General features: G+C 50.8%; 1 long non-coding RNA gene across 2 annotated transcripts; it reads right to left on the bottom strand.

Moving 5' to 3' along the window:
* Nucleotides 1-1,441: 1,441 nt before the first annotated feature.
* On the bottom strand, nt 1,442-9,660 carry LOC107539923 (uncharacterized). 2 transcript variants are annotated; one of them, XR_015715318.1, is made up of 6 exons: nt 9,609-9,660; nt 9,187-9,316; nt 5,115-5,236; nt 3,394-3,506; nt 2,080-2,184; nt 1,442-1,701 (listed from the first exon to the last, which is right to left on the bottom strand). It is a non-coding gene; the product is annotated as an uncharacterized LOC107539923 (long non-coding RNA). The 2 variants fall into 2 exon arrangements; XR_001603459.2 differs by lacking the exon at nt 9,609-9,660 and having other exon boundaries at nt 9,187-9,465.
* Nucleotides 9,661-10,206: the final 546 nt, after the last annotated feature.

Genomic DNA, 10,206 nt, shown 5'->3' with positions numbered 1-10,206 from the left:
ATCGTCCCCTGGGACTTCCCTAAAGTCTGCTCCCTCAAAGCCCGTAGGACGGGGGACCCAGGGCTCCCCCCAGCACACCCTCGCCTCTCCCTTCCCTCCCCTCCACCTTCCTCCCACCCCCAGGGGTTACCATCACCTTCCTCACTCCCACGCTCCCAGGGCCCTTCCTTTGCCTCTATGACTTGCTTTCTAAGCCCATTTCTTCTAGGAATTTCTTCTTCCACCTCTGTGATTAACCAAATAAATGCTCTCTTGCAGTTCGGGTCTTGGCTCTGAATTCCGTCCCCTCCAGAGGTTGCTGAACCCAGGTCCAGTCTGACCCCACGGGACTAACACCCGGTGCCGTTCCGCCACCTACAACAGTAACACCCCATTTCCTTTTTTTTTTTTTTAAATATATCTTTATTGATTTCAGAGAGAGGAAGGGAGAGGGGGAGAGAGAGAAACATCAGTGATGAGAGTCATTGATCGGCTGCCTCCTGCATGCCCCCGACTGGGGATTGAGCCCTCAACCCGGGCCTGTGCCCTGACCGGGCATCGAACCGCGATCTCCTGGCTCCTAGGTCGATGCTCCACCGCTGAGCCACACCTGGCCGGGCACCCCATTTCCACCATCACCATGACTCCTTTCCCAGGGGCACAGGAGCCCAGACGGGCCGGGTGGCACCCGCGGCTTCCATCTCGAGGACGCTCCCACTTTATTCTCTGGTCACAGCCCCCCTCTGTTGGTTACTAAAATCTCCCAACCAGGACAGCGGGCCCAGGGGCACACTTCTGGAAACGGCTCCTTAGCTCCGATCACAGGAGGTGTGGCCCCGACTTGGGGGAACTGGCGCTGCTGACTAGCTCCTGGGGCCATTTCCTGCAGGACACACGACAGTCTTGCAGGGGTCCCCTCCCTGACCGTGGCCAGGCCATTTCCGAGCCACGTCCGCTGTGCCGAGGGGACTGGCACGGGGCCTGCTTCCGCTGCCCACATGGTTTCACCCGAGCAACCGGCGCACCCCGGTCTCCAGGCTCCTCAGCACAGGGGCCCAGGGGCGGGGCCCTGAGGCGACAGCGGCCCCCCCGGTGGCTTCTGCACCTGGGGACGGACCTAAGAAAAGAAAACTAATGGCGCCCACAGCCGAGGAGCTGCTTGTGGGGCAAACACCTGCGCCGTTGGCCCCGATTCAGAGCATCCGGTCCCCGGGCCGCAGCGTCTCCACCGGCTTCCAAGGCCCCTCCCCTCCCGGGGGCCAGCTTCAGGCTGAAGAACCGACTGGGGGCCGCGGGGACGAGGGTCGCTGGATGGCGGTGGCGGGTCCCCGCCCTGGCCGTCCCCGTGTCGTTTCGGAATGTGGGTTCCGTCCGTGAGGACCGCCAGGCGGTGGGCGAGCGTCCGGCTGACCTGCAGACGGAAGCTTCTGTCCGTCTGGTGGGCGCCCGATGGTGTCGCACGGGGGCTTTGGCTTCCAGTCCCTGTCCTGGGAAATGCCTGCCGGCGTCTTTAGCCACTTTTATTTTATTTATTTTTCACTCCTCACCAGAGGGCATTTCTGTGAAGGGGTCTGGGGGTTCCCGAGAAGGGGCTCTGTAGGTGGGGTGAGCGCCGAAGGCGGCGGGCTCTGGGGCCCGCGGGTCCCTGCACAGCACCGTGGGCCTCGTCCAAGCAGTCGACGGGCTTCGGAGCAACAACGGAGAGCCCCCAAAACGAATAGACTGCAACGTAGAAACCCTACCTGAGTTTCCTATCAGCCCGCCTGCCCTGCGGGTTTCAGATTTACCCCGAAATTGCATGAACCAATTCCTTAAACTCTCCCCTCCCCCCCAATTGTCAACATAAGAAACGTACAAAACCTGTAAGAATTTTTGTGAGTTTATTTGACCCAAACTGCTGACACCTGCCGAGAAGCAGCATCTCAACGGGTTGAGAAAATGCTCCGGAGAGGGGCAGTTCTGCACCTTGTTTTATGCATTATAATCCAAAGAGGGGACGCAAGTGGGTTCCACGAAATCCATGGGTGACGGCTCAGGGAGGCGGGAGAAAGCAAAGCGGGAAAACCTCTGGGATTAGGTAGAAAAATGACAGACACTCACTTTTGCTCAGGTGGGTGCAGGAGAGTTAACAGCCAACAATTAACTCGGTAACAACGAGGGGATTCGTGGCCTCTGCTCTGGGGCTGTGGTTGTGCCCCGCGGGATCTGGAAAAAAAAGAAAATTACTTTGATATCCCAAAGGGTATATTATCAGGTATGTTATTATAGATGGAAAAAAATAATAATAAGATGGCAGGACAGGCTCAGATAAGACAAAGATGGGCCTTTGCCAGGGAAGATCCCAGCCTAGGACAGGACGACCCGCCATACACTGCTCTTTAGTTTAAAAAGTGTTCATTTCAGGCCCTCCTGCGTGGTGACTGCAGGTCTCTGCGTGTGCAAGGCCGCCCGCAGTGTGTGTGTGAAAAGGGGCCCCGTGCTCACCCGACGAGCTCAGGGCAGGCCTGTGGGCGGCCTCGCAAACTCAGAGACCTGCCATCACCGCACGGGATGGTCTGAAACGAAAACTGTTTCCCTAAAAGCAGTTTATGGTGGGTCGTCCTGTCCTAGGCCGGGATCTCCCCTGACAAAGGCCCATCTTCACCTGAACTGAGCCTGTCTATTGTCTTTTTGCATCTATGATAACATATTCCTGGAAAGTCAGAGTGATTTTCCTTTCTGCGGACCCCTCGGGGCACAGGCCGTGCTCGGCGGAGACCACAGATCCCCTCGTTATCGAGTTAATTGTTGGCTGTTAACTCTCCTGCACCCACCTGAGAAACAAGCGTGTCCATCACTTGACTTTCTATCGAGTCCCAGAGGCTTCCCCGCTTTGCTCTCTCCCGCCTCCCTCCTCTGTCACCCGCGGATTTCCTGTAACCCACTCACGTCTCCTCGATGGACTGTAACGCATCAAACAAGGTGCAGACCTGCCCTTCTCGAGGGATTATCTCAACCGGCTGAGGTTCTGCTCCCCAGCGTTTGTGGACAGTTCGGCTCAGACAAGCTCGCAGGAATCCTCTGCAGGTTTGAGTGTTTCTCACGTTGACATTTCCTTGGCGTAGTCGGCAGGATCCCAAAGAAGCTCCGCCGGCACCACCCCGTGGACCCGGGCCCGGCGCCGGGATCCAGCAAAGGGCCCGCTGAGCCCGCCGGTTCCCCGCCCATCGGGGGAACTTGGGTGAGTTGTCTCTTGGATCCAGGACCTTCCTTTGCTTTTGGTATGAGGGCTGGGCCTGATTTGAGCTGTATTTTTAAATCCTCCGGGTGGAACTAAGGTTAAGGGTTGAGAGAACCCTGTCAGGCGAAGGCGAGACGGGAGGGAAAAGTGGGTGGCTGGTTTTTAACTCTGGCGTTTCGATCGGAATCACTTACCGAGAGTCTGAGCCAAACCCTTCGCTGCGAAAATGAGACCTGAACTGGTTCGGCTCCAAAGATAAGGGGCACTTCCTCCCGCCAGCCCGAGTCCCGGGGGCGTTCTTAGGCACCTAAGGATATTTGTGGAGGTGTCAGGGGTCATTCCTCAGGACGTGTAGGGGCCCCCTAGGGAACTTGCAACTAAACTGTAATTAAACAATTGGCCCATCCGGGGACCCACACGTAGAGGTTGACCACCTAGCGCTCCGGGTCCTCACGGCTGTGTCGGACAGCGGGGAGAGAAACCGAGGCCGTGACAGGGTTGAGTGAGACTTGAGGGGCGACAGCCTCGTGGAGCTCAACCCCTTAAGCAGCACCCTCCGCCCACTACGTAACGTGCCTAGGAAATTTGCTCACTCTGCAGATACCCAAGGAAAAACTAAAATTAACACGGGAAATTGTGTCTCCACGACCGGAAAGCTCCCAGACCCCAGCCCTCACGAGTGCTCCTGATAGGAAGCCCGTGCTTGGCAAGCGCTGGACAGAAATGGGAAGATTTGACTAGAGGTGATACCAACTTACAATGGCCAAAACGCAATTGCCTTTGGGTGCCTAAATTAATTTTTTTGCATGCAAAACTTAGAAAAATGCCAGCTCTAAAATTAAAGTGAATGAACGAATGGGAGGCGTTTCTTGATTTGGGAATTAGAAGCTTCTAGGAGAAGCACAGATAAATTCTTTATTTTTAATTTTTTTTATTTATTTAAATATATCTTTATTGATTTCAGAGAGAGGAAAGGAGAGGGAGAGAGAGAGAGACACATCAATGATGAGAGAGTCATTGATCGGCTGCCTCCTGCGTGCCCCCGACTGGGGGTCGAACCACAATCTCCTGGGTCCCAGGTCGATGCTTGGCCCCTGAGCCCCTCCACTGTCTCCTGTGTCTCTGAGCCTCCCTTGCCCGGACTTGCCCTTCCCCTTCTACCTCCCCCATGCCCACTCCCTCCTGACTTGACGGAAACTGACAGGAGGAATCCTAACAGCTCCCTTTGGAGAAAAGCTGATCTCAGCTGCAGAGGAACCAGCAATTGTTCCCAGATTTTCTCCGGGACCCCGATGGGTTCGCAAAGAAATTTAACTGTTAGAACATGTAATCCTGGCTATTCTAACCTATTCCAATTAATATACCTCCCGGTTTCTGGAAGCAAAAGCAACAGAAATACTAAATGAGGTTTGTAGGAAAACTCCTGTAGAGACATCTGTCCACCTTAAGGATTATAGGAAACTGAAATGGGGTTTAGGGGGAAAAAAAACCCAGAAACAAGCATAGGGCTGCTCTGAGGACAAGGGGGAGGTATTTCCCTCTCTCCTTATGAACAGTTTAGGAGAAATTAAAATTACCATTTAAAAAGGGGGGAGCCCGGCCAGTGTGGCTCAGTGGTTGAGCACCGACCTAGGACCCAGGAGATTGTGGTTCGATGTCCAGTCAGAGCACAGGCCCAGGTTTCAGGCTCGATCCCCAGCGGGGCGCGTGCAGGAGGCAGCCGATCAATGGCTCTCTCATCATGGATGTTTCTCTCCCTCCCCCTCTCCCTTCCTCTCTCTGAAATCAATAAAGATATTTAAAAATAAATAAAATTAAATAAAAAGGGGGAAAGCCCCAGCTGGTTTGGCTCAGTGGTTAGTGTCAGCTTGAGGACTGAGGGGTCCCAGGTTCGATTTCCGACAAAGGCACTTACCTCGGTTGCAGGCTCGACCCCCAGCCCCTGCCGGGGCGAGTGAGGGAGGCGACCCCTCGATGCGTCTCTCTCACGTCGATGTGTTGGGTTTGTTTTCTCTCTCTTTCTCCCTTCCAGTCTCTCTGAAAAGCAATGGAAAAAATATCCTCAGGTGAGAGTTAAAAATAAATGAATGAGTAAAAAATAAAAGGGGGCTGATAATTCCACGTAAAAGCCCTTATAATTTTTCTACCCTTCCAGGAAAGAAACCAAGTGGAAAAATATGGAGCTTGGTGCAAGATCTCAGGACTATAAATAAGGTGATTACCCCCAGACATCCTGTGGTTCCTAATCCTAATACCTAATCCTAGGCCATTCCTGCGCCTGCCAGTATTTGTCAGTGACAGATGCATGCGGCGCCTTGACCAGCGCTCCAGGAGCGAAAGACGGCCAATCACTCTCTGCTCTCACCTGCGACTACAAGTTTACCCGGACAGCCATGCCCCAGGGAGGTACAGCGTCCCACCTGTTGTCTTAGGTACTGAAAGCTGATGAAAATGATGTTAAAATTCTTAGCTATCCCACTCTAATCCTACATGTGGGTGACTTAGTTTTATGCTCTAGATACTTTACTAGACACCCCAAAGCACACAATATACCTATTACAGCAGCTAGCCGTGGAGGGACACGGATACCCAAGAACAAGCTCTGACTCTGTCCACCGCAGGTGAGATACGTCGGTCATCTAACATCTAGAGATGGGCTGCTGACTCACCCCGAAAGACTCAGAGGAACCCTCTCTTTTCCTCTTAAAAAAACAAAAAACAAAACACACACACACACACAAAACCAGAAGAACACAGCTCAGAGGATTCCTGGGTTTGAATGAATATTGTCACCGTCGGGTTACCAGGCTCCAAATTTTTCATTAACGGCCCAGCCTCTATATGTCTTATTAAAATCAAACCGACCTGACCCAGTCCAGTGGAACCCAGAAGGGAAACGAGCTATACAATCACTAAAGAATGACCTAAAGCTTCCATTCCGGGAACCCCTTCATTACAGAAATTTTAACTAAAAAAAAATATAGATAATTACTCATAGACCTAGAGGCTGTCATGGTGAGTGACTGGACCCGGTAGCCAGAGGGCTCGCTCTCTGCGAGAGGACAGGCCATGAGAACAGAAAACATACTTATGGGCTCTCCTCTGTTTGTGTTTCTCATTCTATTAAACCCCCACGAAATTCTCCCCCATGAGACATGCCTGCCGGCTGACTGCCTCTTGCCAGCTGCACCTGATTCCACTTAAACGCAACCTACCAGTCGCAGCCGCGGTTTTGCCGCTTTGTTTGCGGAGGAGGACACCGATTGCATTGCGTTTCGCCTGCTGACCACCTGACTCCCGGGAGCGGTTGGCAGGAGAGCCCTTGCTAACACCGACTTACTCTGGTCTTTAAAGGATCAGCAGGAATGTCACTGAGCTGGAAAAGCAGGACCTTCCGTGGGGGCGGGCACACCTGAAGGCTCTCGTTTACCCGAATAAAATCTGCCCCACAAGCCTAATTGTTCTCACTCGGGCTTGTCAACCGGCCGAAGACCAAGCAGCCGGTGTTGACGCCGACAGTGGCTGTGCCCTTGGTGTCGCTCGCGGCCTCAGGAGGCTGGGAAAGCCGCGGGCGTCTTCACTCTGCAAGGCGGCCGCAAAGAACGGACAGTGGGCTGCGGAATTATTAGGTGCCCCATGGACATGAACATGGTGGGCAAGTGTCAAAGTTCAAGGCCACTAAAGCTGCCACCGTGGAAGCAGCTGATGCGGGTGCAACTAGACCTGTGTTTCCATCCCCCGGGCAAACGGACGGAGGTGCCACATATCTAAGGCCTTACGGCTCTCAGAGGTGACCGACGCTATTGCTGCCCAAACTAGAGACACATCCCCAGATAGAAACATTCAACCGACGGGCGATGGATCTATCATCTGTTGTCAACATTTGGGTTAAATGTTGAGGTTAAAAAAAAACCCACAAACACCAAAAAGCCCTGGCCATATCTGAACAAAGCAATTTTTTTTCCAGCTATTTCTTTCTAAATGAGTCAATTTGATGGAAGTTAATAAATATCTAGATATGGTGAAATAGCGTGAAGCACTAATAATATTGCTTGCTGGGCAAGCCGTGGGTTCGCCGCTTTCGGCTTCCGGGGGGCCTGGGGCGCGCATCCGGGGTTGATAGGACGCCCGAGCTCTGTCAGAGGCGCGTCTCGCGGCCGCGCGTTTGTGCACCGAAAGGTCGCTGGTTCGATTCCCGGGCAGGGCACATGCCTGGGTTTTGGGGTCCGGCCCCGGTCGGGGTGCGTGCAGGAGGCGGCCCATCGATGGTTCCCTCTCACATCGAAGTTTCTCTCTCTTTCTCTCTCTCTCCTTAACTCTCTCTCTAAAAATCAATAAAAACATATTTAAAAAAAATAAGAAATTACATCGTTTTCATAATAGAAGATACAAAGTACGGAGATGCGTTTTTAAGGAAAAAGGAAGAAAGATGGCATTACTAGGGTGGCCTCTTTTATTGGCCTAAAAAGATTAAATACTTACCTAAATTAAGCAAAATCTCGTAGCCTGGACAAAATATTTAATATTAAAACTGTTTTAACTTTGATTGATGGCTTTTGAAGTTATTACGGTGAAAAATGTGTTTATTTTACCTGGATTTGCAAGATTTATGTCATACTCTTGCGGTTAAGCTTGTCTGACAGCCTTCTGGAGGTTTAAGTTTTACGAGACTTTTAAACCGAGAGATGACTTTGGGTTATTTCGACGGGCCCTGGAATATCAAGAATCTATTCTCTCTCCTTATAAAATAAAAGCCTTTAAAAACTAATTAGGCCTATTTAATACACTTGAAATTACATGGGAGCTTTTCCTAATAATAAATAATAATAATAATAATGACTATATTCTGTTTGTATACACCTATTTTTATTAAAATGGATGTTCTAGGGGCTTCAGCCTGCCCTAGAGGGGGACTTGCAAAGATTCAGAGCCAAGCACAAACAAAGGGCACCCAGGGGTAGCAGGTGTCCTGCCAGTGACACCGGACAAGCCCAGAGTGATGGTTCCCCGTGGGGGTGTCGGGCAGTAGTTCTCGGGGTGTCTGTGGTCCCCACATCGGGAGCTTATGAATTGTTTCCAGTGTTGAATGCACACTTCTGATAAGCCATGTGCAACATTTTACAATCTAGCATATTATTTGTTCTTTACATATTGAAATTGTGTATCCAATCTAAATATATATATATGTAGACTTTATATCCTCTGTGTCATTTTACAGTAATTATTAGTTACCAAGAAATCGTCTTGGAATGTGACATCTTCCCGAAAAGCTAAGTTGTTTTGATCAAATCATAACCAAACCTCTAACTTTGCCACTTTAAGTTTTATAACTTGGAGGCAGTGATTGCTTTAGTCCGATGCGTTTGCCAATACGCTACATCGTTTGAAAGCTCCATGAAAAGGACTCTGACTTACTCTAAGCGACAGGTTTCCAAGCAGGTTATATCTTTGAACTGGATGAAGGTTTATAGAATCTAAGGAATAACCGGATTCATGAAAATACGGTCAAATCATAAGAATACACAAGAAAAATTGGGTGTGGGGCTAAATGAACTGGCTCAGCGGCTGAGCGTCGACCTAGGATCCAGGAGATCGAGGGTTCGATTCCTGGTGGAGGCACAGGCCCGGGTCGCGGGCTCCTCGGTGCCCAGCAGGGGGCGAGCAGGAGGCAGCCGGTCCATGACTCTCTCATTGATGTTTCTCTCTCTTTCCCTCTCTCTGAAATCAATAGATATATAAAAAATATATATAGATTGCTGATTTTTAAATTTTTTTGTTTTCCAAATATGAGGAAAAACTAAAAGCATTCTACATTAGTACCAAGGGGTCATCAACCAGCACACAGGGACTGATAGATTAGTAACATTCACTTCGCGTGTGCTCTCGGGACACTGAGACGTCAAAGACCACGACTTACAACCGGGAGATTTGTGTCCATTGGGAAAGGCAGTGACTAAAGACTCTAACAGTGTTGGGAGGGACCTTACCTTCCCAGGCGCCCAACCGCGAGGGGACACCCGCCTCCGTCTGCGGCGGAGATCAGAGACTTTTCATGGATGAAAAACCCAGATGTCAGAAACAGACGGCCATCCCGAGACACCGACAAGGCCTGCATACCTACAAATTAATATTAGTACTAATATTAGTAATAATAATAATTGATTATACTGGTTCCTTAGGCTTTTCTCAAACCTCGTGTATACAGCCCACTGTTACAATCGCAGAAGGTACGTCAGATAGCTTCTGTATCGTCAACAATGCTCCTTTTTTATGACTCTCTCTTTTGAAATTTAGAAGAAATGCTGTTGCAGAACGTTCGTGGGAAGCCCTGGCCAGTTTGGCTCAGTGGTTAGAGCGCTGGCCCACCGGCTGGAGGGCCAGGGGTTCAATCCCAGGGAAGAGCACCGACCTCGTTTGCAGGCTTGATCCCGGCCCTGGTTGGGGCGCTCGCTCGCTCTCTCTTCCCCCGCTTCTACTGTCTCTGAAAAAGCAATGGAAAACATATCCTCAGATGAGCCTTTAAAACAAAGAGTGTGAAAGAAATATTAAGAAAGGAATTTTACATATAAATGTCTAACTGTGCAAATGTGCTGTCACCCTAACCCAACAAGGGCCACTAACGACAGTAACTTAGACAGAAGCCGCGATGGCGAGAGAAACAGGACCCCTCCAGTTGCACACCCAGCGGGAATCGAGCCAATAGCAGGGCCGGAGTGTTCCCAGTGGGAGGTAGGTGGGCCACGGTCAAGAGAAGCCCACCTCAGGGTCGGTTATAAACACCGAAAAGGTCTATGTCATGCTCTCAGACTCCGAGCGAAGGTTGTACCAGGTGCAAAATATAGAAAAGTAAGGCAGGCAACGCGGCCTGGGCCGTGAGGGCTGACGGGTTAGAAACGATCCGGAGGCTTTCCCTGTATCTTGATTGAAAAATATATTTTTATTGATTTCAGAGAGAGGAAGGGAGAGGGAGAGAGAGAGAAACATCAGTGATGAGAGAGTCATTGGTC

This window comes from Miniopterus natalensis, chromosome 11 (genome assembly GCF_054644295.1).
Source record: "Miniopterus natalensis isolate mMinNat1 chromosome 11, mMinNat1.hap1, whole genome shotgun sequence".
Lineage (NCBI taxonomy): Eukaryota > Metazoa > Chordata > Mammalia > Chiroptera > Miniopteridae > Miniopterus > Miniopterus natalensis.
Note: the sequence above shows the minus strand (reverse complement) of the source record. Positions and strands in the feature narration are given on the sequence as shown.